The 24,101-nt window shown below is 45.8% G+C and overlaps 2 long non-coding RNA genes across 2 annotated transcripts; both read right to left on the reverse strand.

The window, feature by feature from the left end:
• Window positions 1-7,857: 7,857 nt before the first annotated feature.
• On the reverse strand, window positions 7,858-12,705 carry LOC142913872 (uncharacterized). Its single transcript, XR_012934949.1, has 2 exons — window positions 12,603-12,705; window positions 7,858-8,816 (listed from the first exon to the last, which is right to left on the reverse strand). It is a non-coding gene; the product is annotated as an uncharacterized LOC142913872 (long non-coding RNA).
• A 2,425-nt stretch (window positions 12,706-15,130) lies between these two features.
• On the reverse strand, window positions 15,131-21,669 carry LOC142913873 (uncharacterized). Its single transcript, XR_012934950.1, has 6 exons — window positions 21,489-21,669; window positions 20,960-21,003; window positions 19,471-19,609; window positions 18,523-18,673; window positions 17,568-17,635; window positions 15,131-15,477 (listed from the first exon to the last, which is right to left on the reverse strand). It is a non-coding gene; the product is annotated as an uncharacterized LOC142913873 (long non-coding RNA).
• Window positions 21,670-24,101: the final 2,432 nt, after the last annotated feature.

The following is a 24,101-nucleotide window of genomic DNA, read 5'->3' on the forward strand; positions in this document are numbered from 1 at the left end:
AGATCCGGGTTCGTTTCCCGCTCACGGCCAACACCGCCAGTGACGATTATCTGAACCGGTCCTGGGCCTTCCCTAGGTCGACTCAGCCTAAAACTGAGTACCCAGTGTGATGTGAGCATCGCCACTCGGGATACAAAGGCGGCCGGGCGCGGTGCTGGCTACCCACTCCCTCGTGTGCCGTGCCAGCCTTCATAGGTGCTCGCTAACAGCACTTGCCCCTAGAGTCTGTTAATGCTCTACCGGGGATCTTTGTTCTTGTCGTTGTGTATGAGTGGGGAGCGGTAATTTAGTGGCTATCGCACTGCACTCCGTAACCCGGTGACCCAAATTGGATTCCTGCTCATGACACACAACAGTGGCAGATATTTAAACCAGTCCTGGGTTTTCCCTACATCGATGTAGTCTTGAATGACTTGCTAGTGTGGTGTGTAAATATCAGGGGAGACAAAGGCGGCCCGGTGCGGTGTTGGCCACCCTCCCCCTCGAGATGCTGTGCGTGCCGGCGTTTATAGCTCACCAAAAGCACTTGCCCCAGCAGTCTGTTGAAGGCTGTACGGGGGATCTTTGTGTGTGTGTGAGTGTGTGAGTACCTGGTACGGTGTGTAAACATGGCCACTAGGGAGACAAAGGCGGTCGGGCGTTGTGCTGGCCACCTACCCCCTCGTGTACCATTCCGGCCTTCATAGGTGCTCGCTAACAGCACTTGCCCCTACAGTCTGTTAAGGCTATATGGGGGATCTTTGTCTTTGCGTGAGTGCAATAAGATCAGGCAACATGACTGGCAGAGAAAATTGCTTGAGATTATTTTAAAAGCATGGGTTTAGAAAAGTGAACAATGCATGTCTCTGCTATGTGCATTACCATTGAAGGGTGCATTGGGTTCAAAGCCATCCACATAGCCTCAAATCTGCATTAATGCCAATGTCTCCGTATCTGGTGATGATGTGAGTGCACGATCTCTGTATTAGTATTAGTTTTTTTATTGTACTTAACTCAAATCAAACAATATGCAGTTCAGGTCAAATAAGACATTCCTTTTTAACGCTTTCCAACCAAGGTTGAGATGTTAATGCATTAGCTCTGTTCGTTCATATCTGCCCATCTGTCTGTTGCATGGCATTTCGATAACCCTCTTAAAGATGTATGGACTGATGCTATACATAAAGATGTGGAGCTGAGTGGACTTGCCGATGACCGGTACCAGCGGTGTCAAGATCGGCCTCTGTGGAGGAGGATCGTGAAGCACACTGCTGGGCAGTTGGAGGCAGTCACCCTCCAGTAACAACGGAGGGCGGATGAGCGACGCTCACGACAACCAGCGGAGCATCTACCACACCAAGTCGGTGCAGTGGTGCCTCTGTCAGTCATCTTATTGAGCACATGGAAACTTGGGTCTGTCCTGTGAGCTGGCAGAGAGCCTTCGACACATCACGTGGCCTCAACACATAAGACAAAACTATAATTTGTGTTGTAGAGAATGTACCTCCTCCCATACGTGTAACTTTTAAGTGGTATGCCTTGTAACTGATGAATGATCCGAGTGTGCTACCTATTTCAAAGACAATGAGTTGCTCCAGATGCTTCGTGGAACACAAAAATACCGTTTGACCTGTATCACAAGAACAACGGGTCTCACCTGAGTTCTCTGTACAGGTTACTTACAAAACACACACACACTTTGTCCTAACATCACTTATTCAATGTTTGACCCTTATAGATCAAATGTTACAAGAATGCACCAAACCAGACAAGTATTCATTCTAAATTATTGACAGGCATATTAACAAAATTGGATTACTGCAGTGAAATATACTGCATCACGTTACATCGTATTAACAAGAAGCTTTTAAAAAAAAGTTGCACAGTCTGCTTCAGTGTATGTAAAACATTATTTTGTCATTCAAAACGAGTAGGCCATTGCATGCTGGCGTCTGAGTGAAAATGTAGCAAATTCTAAACATTACCTACAAACTACACAACTGAGATGACACATCAATCATCGCCCCCTACAGACAGGCTCTTGTCCACATGCAGGCCGGTGCAGGGCCACCACCTTGTGCCACACAGGGGCAGCTGCTACTTGGGGATGCTCTTCGAGTGTTTCAGACGAGGTACGACACAAAACTCCGAGTTGCTGAGGCGATTAAGCCAGCACCATGTAAAAGCAATTATTATAACATAGTGAATGCTTAGGAGCTTATTGGCTCTTGCTCCTGGTTAGAGATCTACCCAACCCACAGGCCCACAAAGTGTTCAACTTCACATTCTTGTCATGAAAGGCCTGTGACAAAGATGCATCTATTGTAGCGACATCGTCTCTGGCTTACACATCTACCGGGTCTCCACTTGACTTTGTATTGTCTAGGAGCAAGTCCACCCACACCTCCACTTCCACAAACTGCTGGGAGTTGCCTCACTCTGCCTCACAGTCAGAATTCTCCTCCTGCTTCACGTTGTGAAGGTCCCATTTTGGAGTTGAATCTTCATCTTCACATTTTACCTTCACTTCTTCGCTCATCACTTCTTCACATTTCACCATCACCTCTTCATATTTCACCTTCACCTCTTCATATTTCACCTTTATACCTTTAAAAGTGTCCAAGCTGGGATTTTCGTCCGGTTCTTGTTTCATGAGGGATGGGCTCATTGAGGCACTTTGACTTTCACAAGCTGACTTCAGACTCCGCTCCTTGTGATGCTTTTGTGTTCTCTGGTGTACTTGAAGATTTGATGAATCTGCAAACGGCTTCTCGCACAGAGTACACTTGAAGGGTTTCTCTCCTGTGTGTGTTCTCTGGTGTTTTACAAGATCAGATGAATGTGCAAACGCCTTCACGCACACACTGCACTTGAAGGGTTTCTCTCCCGTGTGTGTTCTCTGGTGTACTTTAAGATGTGGTGACTGTGCAAACGCAATCCCGCACAGAGTGCACCTGAAGGGTTTCTCTCCCGTGTGTGTTCTTTGGTGTACATTAAGATTTGATGAATGTGCAAACGCCTTCCCGCACAGAGTGCACCTGAAGGGTTTCTCTCCCGTGTGTGTTCTCTGGTGTGTTACAAGATGACATGAATCTGAAAACGCCTTCCTGCACAGAGTACACTTGAAGGGTTTCTCTCCTGTGTGTGTACTCTGGTGTTGTTTAAGAGTAGATGACCGTGAAAATGCCTTCCAACAAACACTGCACTTGAAGGGTTTCTCTCCCGTGTGTGATCTCTGGTGTGTTACGAGATTATATGACTGTGTAAACGCCATCCCGCACATCGTGCACGTGAAGGGTTTCTCTCCCGTGTGTGTTCTTTGGTGTATTACAAGTTGGCATGAATCTGAAAACGCCTTGCCGCACAGAGTACACTTGAAGGGTTTCTCTCCCGTGTGTGTTCTCTGGTGTTTTTTAAGAACAGATGACCGTGAAAATGCCTTCCCACAAACACTGCACTTGAAGGGTTTCTCTCCCATGTGTGTTCTCTGGTGTATTACAAGATAACATGAATCTGAAAACGCCTTGCCGCACAGAGTACACTTGAAGGGTTTCTCTACCGTGTGTGTTCTCTGGTGGGTCTCAAGAACTGATGGCCATGCAAATGCCTTGTCACACACACTGCATTTGAAGGGTTTCTCTCCTGTGTGAGTTCTCTGGTGCTGTGTCAAGTTTCCAGTCCGGTCCGTGCTGTATGCACGCTGGTCGCATTGTTGACTTGTCGTACCGAGCTGCTGCCTTTGCTCCATGAAACCAATTCTGCAGAGGAAGCGTCAGAGGAAGCGTCAGCTGCAGACAGAAAATAAGAATATCCACGCCATTTACAAGTGAGTTTCGAGGCACAGAGGAATGCATATATACACAGTAACACGTGACTTACACGTCTATACTTATTACTATATTCATGATGTAGTGAAACCGTTTCCCAAATTCATCACAATGAGAGGGCAAATGTCATAAATATGCCTGGAAGCCTCATATCTTCAAAATGAATGTTAACCCAAAACTCCGAGCACACAATTTCGGCTGTCTGACTACAAAAAGAATATTTATGAAAGCTAAATTCGACTGACATAGCAAAGGGTGTTGAAAATACTATTTCTGTTATGCAGAAATGCATTAACGTTCAATCGCAACTCAGGTGTGAATCCAGGCTCAGATGTCCTTGAATGCTGGGGATGAACAGTTCCGACTTCAGCTGCATGTGTGTGCTGTGTTCACCTGTTTCCATTCTTACAAAGAGTTCCAGAGGAAAACAAAAATAAACTATTGTTTTGCTATAACCTCCGTGTTCAACAGAGTTAATAGACTTTACTGCAAACACAAACTTGACACTCACACACTGCCATGAGTAAACAGGTGGTGGTGTGACCACAACCATGCCTGGCCACCTTCATCTGCTCAGCATTAATTCTTCCTCACGCCACCAAGTAATGAATCGAGGATCAATCAACATAGCCGAGGCTATCCGTGTCTCTGTCTCTCTCTCCCCGTGGTGAAGGTGTTCCCCTCCACACATTCAGAGTCAACAGCGGCACGCGCTTAGCGTCTTTGACCGATAGACATTGACGCACGTATTGTTGGTTCTTTCAGTAAAGTCACGTAGATAGAAAATAAAAATAACAGATAAAATTTAATAAATAAAGACCACTTGTGTTGCGATCGAAACGTAGTGGGTTTTTTGCTTCATTTTTTTTTATTTTTCATTAAATTTATTATCTTTTATTTTATTTTATTTTCTATCTACGTGACTTTACCGAAAGAACCAAGAATATTAATTCCTGCAGTCACCAAAGTTTTAAGTCAAAACATTCACACACGTTGACAAAGCCTCACCTTGTGTTGTTGTGGGCAGGTCGCTTCTGATAACAAGAGCGGTATAGCAGCTCAAGCGGGCTTGGCCTGTTAACAAAAGAACGACAATAAAAACTGCGTGAATATTTACAATAAAACAAAGTTACAAAGTGGCGAGCCGGGTGAAGACAAATTCAACTTAAGCGAGATAATTAAAGTGAATGCAATCAGGCGAGGGCAGGAGGCAAGGCCCCGCGTGGCTAGGCCCCGCGTTGTAAAGTTCCAACCTGGACATCGATTCCCATGCTCGCTGCTACTCAACTGACATCCCTACGAGAGAGAGGCTCTACCTTGGTAAACAACAACCACAACCACCACCACCACAACGATGAGAATTTCTCACCTCGGATTTCAGTGCAGGAAGCGATAGCTTCCTGTTACCTCGTGACGTCACGCAGGAGCAGGTGACGAGACGTCACTTCCGGAGTACGAGACACGCTCCTCCTACAATGAGCGGCTCCGTAAATAAATAAATTAGAGAAATAATAAATTATGTTAATGTTACTCGTCACATGTCGTGGGCAATGAACTCGTCGCAATAAACTCGGGACGGCTTTAACGAACACATTATGTTAATGAGCCGCCAGTCACTGGGCGTAGCTTTGCCCAAATAAGGATTGGCACTGGAACGCAATCGGCAGTGACCCAAGCGGAGGTGACGTCTTGTTCAAGAGCGCAGTGTAATACCTTGGTGACATGACGTCACTAGCGAGGTACACCCCCCTTTGCGTTTCACGCCGATGAAGTAATGCTGAGTGGTGACGTCACAGAGCGGGATTGGAGTTTAAGTTCATTTAGATTCATTTTCATTTGTCCCTCCCTTGGGTGCGTGGGCTCAGCTACAACAACGTGGACATTATTGTGTATACACTGTGTGTGTGTACACTGTGTGTGTACACTGTTTGTGTCCACATTGAACCGAACCCCTGCCAAGGCCATCTACTTAATGACGAGAGAAAATTTACACGAAATGTCCTTTTCAATGAAGTCTTCCAGATGTAAATTGATACAAGCTTTTAATGAAGAAATAAAATCATCTTATTCAAAACACAACACAATTCAAAGATGTTTCATTTTAAAACTTCAAAACGGAGCATGGGTACTTGCGTGAATGCGTCCTTCGTGTGCAAATGTTGTGACTTTCCTGGCCTGAATGCCGTCAATGTGTTGGACCCTTATTGGTGCACAGCGTCTCAACAACAGCAGTGGGGTTTGCTTCAACCGATAGGTAACGAACATCCAGACGTGAATCAGCAAGGAGCATTTCTAGTCCCAGTTAGACAAAATCTACGTCAACACGTAAGACAAAACTACAATTCGTGTTGTAGAGAATGTACCTCCTCCTATACGTGTAACTTTCAAGTGGTATGCCTTGTAACTGATGAATGATCCGAGCGTGCTCCCTATTTCAAAGACAATGAGTTGCTCCAGAGGCAGACGCTTCGTGAAACACAAAAGTACCCTTTGACCTGTATCACAAGAACAATGGTCTCACCCGAGTTCTCTGTACAGGTTACTTCCAAAACACACACACACTTTGTCCTAACATCACTTATTCAATGTTTGACCCTCAGACAAAGTGTTACATGTACGCGCACAATAAGACAAGTATTAATTCTAAATTATTGACGGGCATATTAACATTGATTACTGCAGCAAAATTGACTGCATCACGTTACATCGTATTAACAAGAAGTTATTTTACAAATACGCACTGTCTGCTTAACAGTGTATGTACAACGTACTATTGTTGCGTCATTCAAAACGAGTAGGCCGTTGCATGCTGGCGTCTGAGTCAAAATGTAGCAAATTTTAAACATTACCTACAAACTACACAACTGAGATGACGCATCAATCATCGCCCCCTACTGACAGGCTCTTGTCCACATGCAGGCCGGTGCAGGGCCACCACCTTGTGCCACACAGGGGCAGCTGCTACTTGGGGATGCTCTTCGAGTGTTTCAGACGAGGTATGACACAAAACTCCGAGTTGCTGAGGCGGTTAAGCAAGCACCGTGTAAATGCAATTATGATAACATAGTGAATGCTTGGGGGCATATTGTCTCTCGCTCCTGGTTAAAGATCTACCCAACCCACAGGTCCACAAAGACTGGCCGCCCTTACTCTGCAGGTTGAACCTAAAAATTGAGTGTCCAACTTCACGTTCTTGTCATTAAAGGCCTGTGACAAAGGTGCATCTATTGGAGCGACATTATATCAAGCTTACACATCTACCGGGTCTTCACTTGACTTTGTATTGTCTAGGAGGAAGTCCACCCACGCCTCCACTTCCACAAACTGCTGGGAGTTGCCTCGCTCTGCCTCACAGTGAGAATTCTCCTCCTGCTTCACGTTGCCTCCATCGATGTGAAGGTCCCATTTTGGAGTTGAATCATCTTCACAATTTACCTTCACTTCTTCGCTCTTCACCATCACCTCTTCACATTTCGCCTTCACCTCTTCATATTTCACCTCAATAACTTTAAAAGTGTCTAAGCTGGGATTTTCTTCTGGTTCTTGTTTCATGAGGGATGGGCTCATGGTGGCACTTTGACTTTCACAAGCTGATTTCAGACTCCACTCCTTGTGGATCTTCTGATGCTTCTGTGTTCTCTGGTGTACTTGAAGATTTGATGAATGTGCAAATGCCTTCCCGCACACACTGCACTTGAAGGGTTTCACTCCCGTGTGTGTTCTCCGGTGTGATTTAAGACCAGATGACTCTGAAAATGCCTTCCCACACACACTGCACTGGAAGGGTTTCTCTCCCGTGTGTGTTCTCCAGTGTGATTTAAGAGCAGATGACTGTGAAAATGCCTTCCCACACACACTGCACTTGAAGGGTTTCTCTCCCGTGTGTGTTCTGTGGTATTTTTTAAGAGTAGATGAATCTGAAAATGTCTTCCCACACACAGTGCACCTGAAGGGTTTCTCTCCCGTGTGTGTTCTCTGGTGTTTTAAGAGCGGATGAATCAGAAAATGTCTTCCCACACACACTGCAGAAGAAGGATTTCTCTCCTGTGTGTGTTCTCTGGTGTGTTTTAAGAGCAAATGACTGTGAAAATGCCTTCACACACACACTGCACTTGAAGGGTTTCTCTCCAGTGTGTGTTCTCTGGTGTTTTTTAAGAGTAGATAAATCTGAAAATTTCTTCCCACACACAGGGCACTTGAAGGGTTTCTCTCCCGTGTGTGTTCTCTGGTGTGTTTTAAGAGCAAATGACTGTGAAAATGCCTTCACACACACACACTGCACTTGAAGGGTTTCTCTCCCGTGTGTGTTCTCTGGTGTTTTTTAAGAGTAGATAAATCTGAAAATTTCTTCCCACACACAGTGCACTTGAAGGGTTTCTCTCCCGTGTGTGTTCTCTGGTGTGTTTTAAGAGCAAATGAATCTGAAAATGTCTTCACACACATACTGCACTTGAAGGGTTTCTCTCCCGTGTGTGTTCTCTGGTGTTTTTTAAGAGCAAATGAATCTGAAAATGTCTTCACACACATACTGCACTTGAAGGATTTTTCTCCCGTGTGTGTTCTCTGGTGTTCTACAAGAGTAGATGAATGTGCAAATGCCTTCCCACACACTGCACTTGAAGGGTTTTTCTCCCGTGTGTGTTCTCTGGTGTTCTACAAGAGTAGATGAATGTGCAAACGCCTTCCCACACACACTGCACTTGAAGGGTTTTTCTCCTGTGTGTGTTCTCTGGTGTTCTACAAGAGTAGATGACTGTGCAAACGCGATCCCGCACAGAGTGCACTTGAAGGGTTTCTCTCCCGTGTGTGTACTCTGGTGTCTTTGCAGATGTGATGACTGTGAAAATGCCTTCCCACACACAGTGCACTTGAAGGGTTTCTCTCCTGTACGAGTTCTCTGGTGCTGTGTCAAATTTCCAGTCCGATCCGTGCCGTATGCACGCTGGTCGCAATGTTGACTTGTCGTACCGAGCTGCGCTGAGTGCATTTGCTCCATCAGACCAGCGTCAGCTGCAGACAGAAAATAAGAATATCCAAACCATCTACACGTCAGTATCGAGGCACAGAGGAATGAATATATACAGTCACATGTGCCTTACACGTCTATACTTATTCATATATTCACGACTAAGCACACTGCCCAGGTATGGGAAACTCTCCACTCTCTCCACAACTGCCCCATCACCGATTGGGAGTTGTGGGGGTGGAGTGTCCGATGGTACAAAATACCCAGGCAGGTGCTTAGTTTGGTGGGGCTGATGGTAAGGCCCCACCTCTTAGTGGCACGCTCCAGTCTCAGCAGCAGCGTCTCCAACTCCTCCTCTGACTGAGCAGCTATTACCAAATCATCAGCATACATAACGTGGTTGAGCAATAGGGAGCCATCCCTTGACCGCACCCGGGCATCGATCAGCCTCCCATTATATCTGTACCATATGGAGATTCCCCCGGTACAGCTATTGAAGGCTTCACGAACTACGTGGTCAAAATAGATGTTAAATAATGTGGGAGCCAGAGGACATCCCTGTCGCACCCCAAGGTGTACAGGGAATGGCTCTGACTCCCGGCCACTTAGTTTTACCCGGGCCCGCTCACCATCATGAAGGTCCTTAATGATCGTGAGCAGAGGGTCAGGTACTCCAAAAGCACGAAGAACGACCCAGAGCCCAGGCCTACTGATGGTATCATAGGCCTAGACCAGGTCAATAAAGCAGAGATGTAGGTCTTGTTGGAATTCCCTACACCTCTGTTGTAGCAGACGGACAGAAAATATGGCATCTGTGCAGGACCGCCCTTTCCTGAAACCGCATTGGGGCTCCGCAAGCCTCTCCTCAGCGTGCCTGGCAAGGCGATGCTGAATAATTCTTGCCAGGACCTTTCCCGGCACACTGAGGAGTGAGATGCCCCTGTAGTTGTTACAGTCAGTGCGGTCCCCCTTCTTAAAAAAGGGGACCACCAGGGCATCCTTCCAATCCTGCGGAACCCGTCCAGTGGTCCAGACTGTTGTTATGATGTCATATAGGGCAGTCTGTGCACAAACGCCACCCTCCCTCAGCATTTCGCTTGGGAGATCATCTCTGCCCGCTGCTTTTCCTGGTCTCAGACTCCGGATCGCCTTCAATACTTCCTCAGCAGATGGCACCTCAGCCAACCACTCACAGGGGGTGACTTCTTCCAATATTTGAGGCACCGCAGCCTCAGCAGGGTCATCCTCACTTTGTGCCACGATGTTTTCCTGGCTGAGGGATTTTCCCTCCCCCAGGACCTCACAGAAATGCTCAGCAAATCTGCGAACCTGCTCCTGGGGGTCGGAGATTGGATCACCGTTTTTTCCCCTAATGATGGTAATAGGTGTGGCGCTGCAGGTTACTTTTTTGATGGAGTTAAATAGAGATTTGTGATCACGGGCCACTGAGGCAGACTCCATCTCCTCAGCAACCCGCGACCACCACCCATCCTTGCAGCGCCTCACGGCTCTCCGAATCTCCGAGCGAAGGCTGCGGTAAGCCTCCTCATTCTCTGACGTGGGATTCTGTAGCCGATGACAGTGGGCCTGTCGTTTTTCTGAACCATCCTGAACACCTCCTCTGTCAGCCAGGGTCTCTGGGGAGGTCTGGACCGCGTACCCAAAGCAGCCATTGCAGCTGCATGAGTCACAGTCCTAAACCTCGCCCATTTACCCTCGACATCAAGAGGAGTCGGGGACGATGCCAATCCCAGCCGCAAGCGATGATGAAATTCTTGCTTGCAAATTTCATCAGATAACTGAGACCAGGCCACTTTATGTTGGAATGGGGTCCTGGGTGTACACCCACCACCGGACCTCCTGAATGCCGCATAGATCCAGCCGGTACCGGTCTCGCTCCCGACAGAGGAGTGGCAGCCTCTCCTCTGCAGTGAGCGTTCGAACATTCCACGTGGTCACCCGTAGTGGCTTTTCGTTGTTTCTGGAGTAGCCCCGAGGGTAGGTATTCAATCTCCTGGCTCCGCCAAATGGGGTTTGGCCAGGAGACGTCATAGACGCCTGGCCCCCCGGGGCCTCCGGCACAAGCTTATTAGTTACATATTTCAGTTTAATTCGTGGTTTCGTGGTAATTAATTGAAGATGGAGGGCTTACCAGCCCCTCGCACCCGTCCAGAGCCCCCGTTTAGCCCCTGTGGTGGACACATATGCCATGAGGGGAGGAGCCAATCAAAATTGGATCTCCCCCCACAGCACTGTCCACGACAGAGTTGCCCGTCCGGCCCCGCGAGGAGGTAGGGGGTTGTTTTGACAGACACACACACACAGACACACACACACACAGACACACACACAGACACACAGACACACACACAGACACACACACAGACACACACACACACAGACACACACACACAGACACACACACAGACACACAGACACACACACACAGACACACACACTGACAAACACAGACACACACACAGACACACACACAGACACACACACACATACACACACAGACACACACAGAGACAGACACACACAGACACACACACACAGACACACACAGACACACACACAGACACACACACACAGACACAGACAGACACAGACACACACACTGACACAAACACACACACAGACACAAACACACAGACACACACACACAGACACACACAGACACACACACAGACACACACACACTGACACAAACACAGACACACACACAGACACAAACACACAGACACACACACAGACACACACACTGACACAAACACACACAGACACACACACACAGACACACACAGACAGACACACACAGACACACACAGACACACACACAGACACACACACTGACACAAACACACACACACACACACAGACACACACACACAGATACACACACAGACACACACACACACAGACAGACACACACAGACACACAGACACACACACAGACACACACACAGACACACACACTGACACAAACACACACACACACAGACACACACAGACAGACACACACAGACACACACACAGACACACACAGACACACAGACACACACACTGACACAAACACAGACACACACACAGACACACACACAGACACACACAGATACACACACAGACACACACACACAGACACAGACAGACACACACAGACACACACACAGACACACACAGACACACAGACACACACACTGACACAAACACAGACACACACACAGACACACACACACAGACACACACAGACACACACACAGACACACACAGACACACAGACACACACACTGACACAAACACAGACACACACACAGACACACACACACAGACACACACAGACACACACACAGACACACACAGACACACAGACACACACACTGACACAAACACAGACACACACACAGACACACACACACAGACACACACAGACACACACACAGACACACACAGACACACAGACACACACACTGACACAAACACAGACACACACACAGACACACACACAGACACACACACACAGATACACACACAGACACACACACACAGACAGACACACACAGACACACACACAGACACACACATACACACAGACACACACACTGACACAAACACAGACACACACACAGACACAGACACACACACACAGACACACAGACAGACACAGACACACACACAAACACAGACACACACACACAGACACACACTGACACAGATCTCGGGGCCGTGGCCACAGCAGCAAGGGGAGACAAAGACGGCAGCGGCTGCGTGGGAGACAGCGCAGAGAGAGAGGGAAGGAGGAGGAGGGTGGTGGAGTGGTGGAGTCAGACCTCTGTTGGAACGCCCGGGAGCCCAGGAGACGTCCCGAGCAGCTGGGAGATGACGCAGAGAGATGAGAGACAGGGACAGCACCTGGCTAGGACGCCACCTTCCAGCCCCTCCCCCTCACTTCCAGCCCTTCCCCCTCACTTCACCCCCTCCACATCCGCCCCTCCCCCACATCCGGCCCCCCTCCACATCCGCCCCTCCCCCACATCCGGCCCCCCTCCACATCCGGCCCCTCTTTCGTCCTCTCTTTGGACCCTCCCCCCGGGCCCTCCCCTCACTTATGCCCCTCCCCCCTCGCTTCCGCCCTTCCCACCCTCCCCCCCTCGCTTCCGGCCCTCCTCTCCCCCGTCACCTCCCTCACCTCCGCCCCCCCCTCGCCCCTCACTTCAGACCCCGCCCCCCCTCACTTCCGGCTCCTCCCTTCTCATTCCCCTCCCTTCCCCCCCTGTTGTGGGCGAGGGGTTCGCACCATGAGCTGGAGAACCAAACAACCCGCAGACTGCCTGCTGCTGGATCTCCTCTCTGTTTCAAAGAACACATTTGAACAAATTTTGACCTCGGGTCTTTGCTCATCTACCGGCTTCACATTCCCTATTGCCCGTACAAAAACCCGGAGGAAGGGCCTTTGCTATTGATGCCCCCAGGGTCTGGAATGCTATTGCCAATAAACTGCAACTTGAATCGCTACCTATGAGATATTCACTCAAAACTGCTCTAGAGGAGTTGTACACCCCTAGCTTGCCACTGCTATTCAGTGGCCTAAAATAAAATAAAATGTTTCGCTCCGGATGACCGCTGCAAAGTATTATCTGTTTTGTGATTTAGCATGCTGATCTTAAAGGTGCATTGAAAAATTTGATACTCCGACCGATGCTCCTGTTGTTTGTGGAGTAACTCATGCAGCCAGCTGTGGCTCTAGGGTTTGGTGTTACATGGTTGTTTATGCAGTTTATTGTTAAAAATTCGGTCACAGTTCCTATGATCACTGTTACATTGCATTTATGGCTTTATTTTGGTGATTTCTAAAAGTTTTTTGGTTTGACCATGTTTTTGTTTATTGTAGTACGGAGTTAGACTGATGGCCTTAATACTCTTTGGTTCTATTCGGTAAAGTCACGTAGGTAAATAATAAAACAACAATTTACCTACGTGACTTTACCGAATAGAACCAAAGAGTATGGATCCTTGCAGTCACGAAAGCTTTAAATCTAGAATTGATGGCCTTAATCTTAGTTTTCTTGTTGTTGTTTGACTTGCATCCCAATGGGATTTTTGCACACAGCGTTGGTGTACGGTGCTATTTCAGGAATATTTTGATGTTTTTTTCCTGGATTTTCTGTTTGCACATGCACAAAGTCACTTTAAGATGTTTTCTTGTTCATGTTTTTTTGTTTGTTTGCGTTGCACCCGATTCAAGAGCCGAATGGCTCACAGGGCTATACCATATAAATGAAACTATGAAACTATGAGAAGGGATGGACTGATGCGGCACAGGAGTATTTGGAGCTGAGTGGACTTGCCGACCAGCGGTGCCAAGCTTGGCCTCTGTGGAGGAGTTTCCTGAAGAACGCTACTGGGCAGTAGAGGCAGTCGCCCTCCCAACAACAGCAGTGGTTGGAGAAGCGACGCTCACAACAACGAGCGTTGCACTGGGCGGATAAAATACAGCGAGTTGGCACAATGGGGAGCACAGGTGGTGAAACAGCCAGTCATCTCGGTCAGTCTGTCCCGTGACCGGCTCGCAGAGAGCCTTCGATACTTCACGTGGCCTCAAAGTGTGCACTTTAAGTGCACCTAACCTGGCACAAGCGCTGTGGTCACGTCACCGCCACTTTATGGCAGTTCTGCATGGGTGCTAAAGAATCAACTAATGTCACCTGCTGGGTCTGTCCCGTGACCTCCTGCACCTAGTCTGGCACAGTGGTGCATCTGCCAGTCATCTCGGTGAGTCAACTAATGTCACCTGCTGGGTCTATCCCGTGACCTCCTGCACCTAGCCTGGCACAGTGGTGCATCTGCCAGTCATCTCGGTCAGTCAACTAATGCCACCTGCTGGGCCTGTCCCGTGACCTCCTGCACCTAGCCTGGCACAGTGGTGCATCTGCCAGTCATCTCGGTGAGTCAACTAATGTGACTTGCTGGCCCTGTCCCATGACCTCCTGCACCTAGCCTGGCACAGTGGTGCATCTGCCAGTCATCTCGGTGAGTCAACTAATGTCACCTGCTGGGTCTGTCCCGTGACCTCCTGCACCTAGCCTGGCACAGGTTCCAACGCGTTCTACCCTCCCGTCAATCCCCGCAGCTGCTACCGCTGCTGCTGCACAACAGCGACCTCTCTCAGATCTGCGTCACAGTCTCCCACCATGTGGCCTCGTCTCCTCTTCCCCTAGGTCGCTGGAGAAACTCTCCATCCCATACAGGAGCTGTGTCCACAGTCCCCCCTCCCCGCCGCCTCCGCTATCACAGAAGGATTTTCTTTGTCCTTCCGCTGGCTAAAAACCTTTCAGAGGCGTCGTTCGGCGCTCAAAAGTATTTTGAAACTTTGACTTTATTTTCACAACTGTGGAACATTACATCTCTTGACCATTTACTGAAACTGGTAATACGATCAGAGGATTAGATATGCAACACCAACCGTGAAATGTTTTTATTAGATAAACTACATTATAAAAAAAAAACATTAACTTATACAAGTTGTGTTGCAGGCAAGGAAATTGCTGTTATGATGAAGACCATCCGTAAAGAATATAAGTGACGCAATTTTGCTAGAACACCTCGGTCAGACGTTTCAAAATCAATTTACCAACTCAGAAAATCCCTCTAAATATTTTCAGAAAGTTCTTCATAGCATCCTCAGCGTCCTCCGTTTGTTGTACGCTAAAATGTCGAACAACAATGACCAGCATTACAATTAGTGCGTCAATTTTAAAAAACCCTCACAGTAGGCCATATTATTCACCATATAGACTATAGTCACTATACTTATTAACCCAGGAAAACATCGGTCAAAAAATACATCACTCCAATAGGGGGCGCCAATTGCTGTGAATACAGTAGAAAGGTTTTTGTTTGGGTTAGATCGCATAAATGTGTCGTTATCCCACCACCACCCAACACAGCCAATTAGTAAGGTTTGTCACGTAAACAAGACGTGCCAATTAGTTCATACTTAAGCCCACCGGTGTGTTGCAGAGTAAATGCACAGATCTGGCCGTCCGCCTGATGATGCTGGTTGTAATCACTGGCGAAACGTCGTGCTCAGATTAAAAATGTTGTGGATTTGCTCTCCGTTACATCAACGTGCTGTACTAGTAAGGTTTTTTTGGAGGGGGGGTTATATCGCGCAAATATAAATGTGTGGTTAAACCCGTCACCACCCGACATAGCTGTGGCTCTAGGGTTTGGTGTTACATGTTATTTATGTAGTTTATTGTTAAAAATTCGGTCACAGTTCCTATGATCACTGTTACATTGCATTTATGGCTTTATTTTGGTGATTTCTAAAAGTTTTTGGGTTTGGTAATGTTTTTGTTTATTGTAGTACGGAGTTAGACTGATGCCCTAATCTAAGTTTTCTTGTTTTTGTTTGACTTGCATCCCACTGGGATTTTTGCACACAGCGCTGGTGTGCAGTGCTATTTCAGGAATATTTTGATGTTTTTTCCTGGATTTTCTGTTTGTACATGCACAAAGTCACTTCAAGATGTTTTCTTGTTCATGTTTTTTGTTTGTTGCGGTTGCACCCGATTCAAGAGCCGAATGGCTCACAGGGCTATACCAAATAATGAAATTATGAAACTATGAAAACTATGACATCTGAACAGAACATGCCAACTCGTTACCTGCACAGCACACCGGGTGTGTTGTGGAGTAAACCCACAACATTTACAAACTGAGTACGACGTTTCGCCAGTAATTACAACCAGCATCATCAGGCGATAGCCAGATTTGTGGAGACAGGAGGACAGAACAAATCTGGCTGTCGCCTGATGATGCTGGTCGCGAACACTGGCGAAACGTCGTACTCAGATTGTTAATGTTGTGGATTTGCTCTGCAACACACCGGCGTGCTGTACTAGTAACGAATTGGCACGTTCTGTTTACGTGACAAACCTTACTAGTTGGCTGTGTCGGGTGGTGGCGGGTTTAACGACACATTTACATTTTTGCGATCTAACCCAAGAAACCCATACCATTGATAAATGCTCAACATTTACAAATTGCATACTGTGATGCTTCGCTGGTAATTACACCCAGCTTCATGACTGGACTTGTGAGGGTTGCTCATGTTTAATATGGGAGGGTGGGTTGTTCTGATTCATTTTCTCTCACGTGCAATTCCCTCAATATTTTTTTATAGGGCACCAATGCGGACGGATTCTTTAAACATGCTTCACGACGACAGACAGAAGGACGGTAACCCGATCTAGAATACAATAAATCCTAACATTTGGAATGTATAAACTATGCCTTGATTCCCTTCCTCACTATTGACACATTGCACAAGGTCACGAACCGACTGTGGCGGATGGCAATTTCTTGACAACCGAGTACAATCACTGTCTGAAGATTCAATGAACTCCCTGTTACACACTCGTAACAACAGCACCGTCACTAAGCGTTTCACTTCTTACCCCCACGGGAAATTCAACCTTTCAATATACGGCGTACAATAGTGCAGGACTGTCATTTGCAAATTTGACTCCGGCACGCAATGGCCAACTCATCTTAAAACAATGCCACGGGCTCTTCTAGCATCCTCTTCGAAGCAGACGGCATGTCGTACTTAGCAGTTCATTGCCTGGCAGTAATATCCAGGACAGTCTGCTAGATTCTAACCCCGGGACCTTTACAACAAGCGGGGGAAAAAACCCACTACCGCTGGGGCAGGCACTGTATAAGAACGTTAAATACGATAATACTGCACCGGTGTTTGGGCCGTTGTTTAAAGCACTGGTTTGTCTCACCTAGTGGAACTTGGAGAAAAAAACATGCGACTTTTGGAATCACCGTAGGATTTCTCACCGCATGCCACCTGAGATGTCAAAAAAGAGTAAGCACTTAAACATCGCCCTCCAATCACAATCGTGTCAAAACACAAGATGTCATCGTGGCGACAGCCGTTGATACCACCAGACTTCTCCAAGCGAGGGAAGAAAGAAGCAAAGAGGGAGTTGTTGTGGTTAGCGCATGCAGAGCGTGGATGAGATGAAATAGTTCGGTAAACCGAGTGCTCAACATGTGTGTAGAGCATCTACATCCTTAGACCTCCTTTGCCAGTACCAAAATATAATAATAGGGTTTTCCCCCTTTTTTCTGGCAACAAAACTGAAACCTTTTTACAAGGATTCATGTTTACTGCATTAACCACAATAATTGCAGTCAAAATGCAAACAAAAAACATACTATGATAATATATGCATTGTCCATAAAACTGATTGGTCCACACCAAGGGACGGCTTTCTTTTGAGCCTTTTGATGTCATCTGGTCGAGCACCAATTGGGTCGAGGCTCAAAAGAAAGCCGTCCCTTGGTGTGGACCAATCAGTTTCAAGGACAATGCATCATATTATCATAGTATGTGTTTTGTTTGCATTTTGACTGCAGGTATTGTGGTTAATGCAGACATGAATCTTGTAAAAAGGTTTCAGTTTTGTTGCCAGAAAAAGGGGAAAACCCCTATTATTATTATATGTGTAGAGTTCAATGGGTGAGGTTCAAGCGAAGAGTAGTCACAGCAGATAAAGAACAGTGATAAGGAGGTAACTGTTGTTAAATTCTATGAATAATCAAAATTGCAATGCTTTCTTTGGAACTAATCCTTAAACCGCGCGTGCGATCGTGGTTTATCATATTCTTACCAAACGTGCACATTAAATGTAGTATTTACATTTTCATGTTAAGTCTGTGATGCAATTTTACCTGCTCAGGATGTGTTGGCAAAGGTTGATTGGCTTGTGTGACACACGGGGGAACAGCTTGATCATGCTGCTCCTGGCGACTCCACTGCCCATCCAGTCCTGAGCATCTGTCATAAGGTCTCTTCCTATGGTTGCCATGCCTCTTGTCGACTCTGCACAACCAGAATGTGGCCTATTTAGTAGTATTGGCAATCTACCTTTGTACTATTAACTATCACCAATTAATTTGTTTATATAACACGAATGATGTTATATAAATATCCAAATGGCCCTTGGCAGAAAAAAGGTTCCCCACCCCTGCCGTAGACCATGAAACCAGCTGGCCAGTAATGCCATTGAAATGTACTCCATAGGCATCGGCATCGCTGTGATCGTCAAGGAGGCTAAAATTCAACATTTAATTTGCGATTCCACCAGGCCGGCCACACCCAATGGGCCCTCCCATCTTGCCTGAATGCCACACTGTAATCAGGATGAAGTCAGGCTTATTCTGTGAACTGTTTAAATAGGTATTCTAGTCCATACCTGTCATCTGGTATCGACTTGATACTAGTAAACCAGTATCAACCAGAATATTCTGATTGACTGTTGCTTATTTCGACCCGTAACTTGCATTACTCTCTTAAAGATCAAGCTATTTAATTTTCCAGGAAAACCTCACTGACTCCTAAGAGTGTGTTTCCAGAAGATCTTGGTTTGGAATGTTTGGCCATTTCCATTCATGAGAAAGTTAGCATGTTGTAGAAAACTGGAAAACTCGGAGACAACCCAGATCATAGTCCAAGCTATCAACATCTGGCAAGTCCCGATGACCACCCATTGAATGCTTAATCAGACTTAAACCTGATTAGCTTTGGACTGGTAAGACCTGGTGCATTTTGGATGATTTCGCTGAATAACGTTTGCATGTTGAATGTGTGTTGTGTGAAAGGTGATTTGGGAGACAGACCCACTGTCGTCTTTATTTCGAAATGCCGGAGCTGGAACATCAGTGACGCTCACGAGAGATCGGAGTTTGGCCACTCCACTTGGTGACTCTGTTGACCCCGACGTGCGATGATCCACACTCTTGTCACCAGCAAACACAGCTGCACACACCACGTTTCATAGAGAGCGGTATTACAAAGCTTCTTGATGTATATTGTGCCATGTTAAATGTTTATCCCTATCCAGAGTGCATAAATATACAGTAGCAGCCCAAAAGTAAGGGCACAAAGAGTTATTATACTTATTTTTTACAAACCACATCGGGTTATTTGATTTATTTTAACAAACGTTCAAACTGACTCCCATTGACATTAATGGATGCTTGAATTCTCTTTTGAAATTAATTAAGGACTCTTTTGACTGCAGGTGTAATCTTTGAACATTCATCAATTATTTTGTCTCAATTCAATTCGGGTTCTTTGTCGAGGTGACCCCAGGGGCAGAAGAAAATAGGTATTAATAATAATAGATAAAATATTACGTTAAAGAATAAACACATTTTTTAAATGCCAGTGTTACATTAAATGAAATTACTCTAACTTTTGGGCTACCCTGTATGTTGGAAACAGCTTTATATGCTTGGCCTTGTACTTTTGACATTTTTTATCTGCAAAAGAAATCAAGGAATTACATTTTAATTGATTTTATCATCTATTATAATACATTCCCAAGCGAATTATGTTGAGCTCTTTTTAGAGTCTATGGCCGCATTTTAAAGCTATCCGACATTGTGGCTCAGCACGAGATGGAATGCTTGCAAATTGGAAGATTACAAATTTAAATCCTCATTTGGGATTGACTCTGCCCATCAACCCTGCGTGGTCTGTAAGTACCAGTGTGTGTGAGAACAATTCATCGGTGGTTGTCCTATGCATAGGGTCTCCCCCTGCCGTCGGAAAGGTGAAATCCCACCGCTGGATCAGGGCTATAAACAGCAGTGTGCAACAATGCTCATTTGAGCAAGACAATTATTCTGACTTTTTTGACGACGGCATTTTAAGCCTCCATCTTTTCTTATCTCCTTTAATTTGCTTCCAGGTTTGCACAATTAAAATGTAGGGTTATAAACATATAAATACAACAGTGCCTTATTATTGTTCAGTATCGCAAGGTGAAAAAAGATGCCATGATTACAAGAAAATCAGGGTGGCCTTTGATACTCCAAGATTTTACACTTCGGAAGCGGAAGGGACAGAGAGATAGATAAGACATGCAGGGCATGATGAAGCATGTCTCGTGGGACAGACACTCGACCAAAGGGCCCAGACAGAGATGGGCAAAGAGACACATAGTCTCTACTGCATCGCTTATTTTAACAATAAAACGTTGCAGTTAATTGTAGTCATTGCATTAGGAGGTTAAGAGCTGAGACGACACAGAGTTATCAAAATGACAAGTGTAGCCTTTTAAGTTGAGCATATAGCTATTATATACAGACATAACCAAATTACCCAACTGGCCTTGTGGGGACAGGAGCTCAGAAGGGCCACTGCATCTGCAATAAGACAAACACGTTTAAAATATCAAGCTTTGCCATGGCTATACAAGTACAACACACCTTAACACTGTATGACTCAGCATAATTAATGTATTAATCACCATATTCTTGGTTCTTTCGTTAAAGTCACCACGTAGAAGGGGAACAATTAAATAATAAAAATATAAAACAATAAAATTATCACGACGTTTCGACTGCAACACAAGCAATCATCATCAGGTGTGAAAACCACAAATCTGTGGTTTTCACACCTGATGATGATTGCTGTGGCTTTCACACCTGATGATGATTGCTTGTGTTGCAGTCGAAACGTCGTGAAACAATAGGGAAGCAATAAAATAATAAAAATATAAAACAATCAAATGACTTTACCGAAATAACCAAAAATATGAATCCCTGCAGTCACGAAAGCTTTAAATCAAAAGTATTCATCACTGTTGCATTTTAAATTTTCAGCACACTTAATTTACCGTCAAACGTACCTGTCATCATGCAGTCCACACTGAGGCTTAGGGACGTGAGCAAACTTGGATAAATTCACTGCGATTCCCCCCTTTACAGAGCAAACCTATGATGAATGTACTCAACACAAGACACGACAGGATGCTCACAACATGCTTAAGGTATATCGAGGGTTGACAATTATCGTGCTGAACGCAAATACAATCTGAAACGTTTAGTTTTGTATAACATGACAATTATTATAACAATGGCAGGTTACTAATTGAAACAAGTCAATAATTCCACGTTTAATCCTGATGCACTTTTAAATCTAAATTGAAAACTAATTATTTTTTAAACTGATTTTCGTGTTTAGTTTGTTGTCCTTCCCCCGCACCTCCGATATGGCATGGTTGGCTACGTACAGTGAGGAAAAAAAGTATTTGATCCCCTGTGATTTTGTACGTTTGCCCACTAACAAAGAATTGATCAGTCTATAATTTTAATGGTAGGTTTGCTTGAACAGTGAGAGAAAGAATAACAAGAAAAATCCAGCAAAACACATGTCAAAAATGTTATAAATTGATTTGCATTTTAATGAGGGAAATAAGAATTTGACCCCCTCTCAATCAGAAAGATTTCTGGCTCCCAGGTGTCTTTTATACAGGTAACGAGCTGAGATTAGGAGCACACCAGTCCATAGAAGCAATCAATCAGATTCCAAACTCTCCACCATGGCCAAGACGAAAGAGCTCTCCAAGGATGTCAGGGACAAGATTGTAGACCTACACAAGGCTGGAATGGGCTACAAGACCATTGCCAAGCAGCTTGGTGAGAAGGTGACAACAGTTGGTGCGATTATTCGCAAATGGAAGAAACACAAAAGAACTGTCAAACTCCCTCGGCCTGGGGCTCCATGCAAGATCTCACCTCGTGGAGTTGCAATGATCATGAGAACGGGAGGGGTCAGCCCAGAACTACACGGGAGGATCTTGTCAATGATCTCAAGGCAGGTGGGACCATAGTCACGAAAAAAACACTTGGTAACACACTACGCCGTGAAGGACTGAAATCCTGCAGCGCCCGCAAGGTCCCCCTGCTCAAGAAAGCACATATACATGCCCGTCTGAAGTTTGCCAATGAACATCTGAATGATTCAGAGGACAACTGGGTGAAAGTGTTGTGGTCAGATGAGACCAAAATGGAGCTCTTTGGCATCAACTCAACTCGCCGTGTTTTGAGGAGGAATGCTGCCTATGACCCCAAGAACACCATCCCCACCGTCAAACATGGAGGTGGAAACATTATTCTTTGGGGGTGTTTTTCTGATAAGGGGACCGGACAACTTCACCGCATCAAAGGGACGATGGACGGGGCCATGTACCGTCAAATCTTGGGTGAGAACCTCCTTCCCTCAGCCAGGGCATTGAAAATGGGTCGTTGATGGGTATTCCAACATGACAATGACCCAAAACACACGGCCAAGGCAACAAAGGAGTGGCTCAAGAAGAAGCACATTAAGCTCCTGGAGTGGCATAGCCAGTCTCCAGACCTTAATCCCATAGAAAATCTGTGGAAGGAGCTGAAGGTTCGAGTTGCCAAACGTCAGCCTCGAAATCTTAATGACTTGGAGAAGGTCTGCAAAGAGGAGTGGGACAAAATCCCTCCTGAGATGTGTGCAAACCTGGTGGCCAACTACAAGAAACGTCTGACCTCTGTGATTGCCAACAAGGGTTTTGCCACCAAGTACTAAGTCATGTTTTGCAGAGGGGTCAATTATTAAAATTATTAAAATGCAAATCAATTTATAACATTTTTGACATGCGTTTCTCTGGATTTTATTGTTGTTATTCTGTCTCTCACTGTTCAAATAACTTACCATTAAAATTATAGACTGATCATTTCTTTGTCAGTGGGTAAACGTACAAAATCAGCAGGGGTTCAAATACTTTTTTCCCTCACTGTATTCAAGTTATGTTTCTGATAGAAAACAAACGCTTTTTCACACACACACATATAATTGTACACATGTGTGTACATATATACATCCAGCCATGTATGAACCTTTTTTTTAATAGTGGGATATATGTAAATAACACCAACGTATAGTGAATATGCAGAGCAGAATATATATTACAACTGAATTGTACAATACATCAATGTACAGCCTATAGACGCACATATACACATTTTACAACGTTTATAAAATGGTAAGTAAATTACATGTATATATCTACGTAACGTAGTATTGTAAAATTCGTGAACAGCTATATATACATTACAACCGTGTAGCCTCTAACAGGCTGTAGGGGCAAGTGCTGCTAGCGAGTAGTAGCAGCAGCTATGAAGGCTACCGGCACTGTGGCACACGAGGGGGTGGGTGGTCAGCACCACGCCCGGCCGCCTTTGTCTCCCCAGTGCTAGCGATGTTTACTACACACCGCACCGGGTACTCATTTGAGGCTGAGTCGACCTAGGTGAGGCCCAGGACCGGTTCAGATAATCGTCACCGGTGTTGGCCGTGGGAGGATTCGAATTCGGGTCGCCGGGTTCGTAGCGCAGCGTAGCGCTAACCGCTGCACCACCGCTCCCCCATATACACAGCACAAAGATCAAAGATCCACCATATAGCCTTAACAGACTGTAGGGGCAAG

Source organism: Petromyzon marinus, unplaced genomic scaffold, assembly GCF_048934315.1.
Source record: "Petromyzon marinus isolate PM22_M1 ecotype Great Lakes invasive population unplaced genomic scaffold, UKy_Petmar_22M1.pri1.0 PM_G_Scaffold_263, whole genome shotgun sequence".
Lineage (NCBI taxonomy): Eukaryota > Metazoa > Chordata > Hyperoartia > Petromyzontiformes > Petromyzontidae > Petromyzon > Petromyzon marinus.